This window comes from Bison bison, unplaced genomic scaffold (assembly GCF_000754665.1).
Source record: "Bison bison bison isolate TAMUID 2011002044 unplaced genomic scaffold, Bison_UMD1.0 scf7180017846944, whole genome shotgun sequence".
Classification (NCBI taxonomy): Eukaryota; Metazoa; Chordata; class Mammalia; order Artiodactyla; family Bovidae; genus Bison; species Bison bison.
Window position 1 is genome coordinate 20,832 of NW_011477517.1, and position 479 is coordinate 21,310.

Genomic DNA, 479 nt, shown 5'->3' on the forward strand with positions numbered 1-479 from the left:
CTCTCCCTGGGACCCCTGGCCTGAGGCCAGAGGGGTCTCTTCTATCTGTTGTGTTTCCCAAGTGCCCTGTCCTGGGTCTGACCTCAGGAAACCGGTTTGAAGTTTTGTTTGCAAATGACCTCAGTTCAGAACTCTTCTCAGAGGCCGCCGACCCTGGCTCTCGCGGCTGTGTCCTCGCTCCAGAGCCTCTTTCCCTGCAAGAACCCCTCCTGCCTCGAGCTGTCCTTCCTGACCCAGGACCCCCGTCCCATCCCTGCTTTATGGACAGACAGCACACGCGGGGCCATCAGGTCCCTCCCACCCCACTGCAGACCCTCGGCCTCAGGCCTTCATGGCTCTGACAGGCCTGCCCCTCATCACCTGGAATGTGACGTCTCTCCTGACACCTGTTCCTGCCCCGCAGGCGGACGCCGCCCTCGGGCCCAGAGTGCTGGGCACCCCAGCCCTGTCCACCTTGGTGGGCTGCCGTCCGCCTCAGC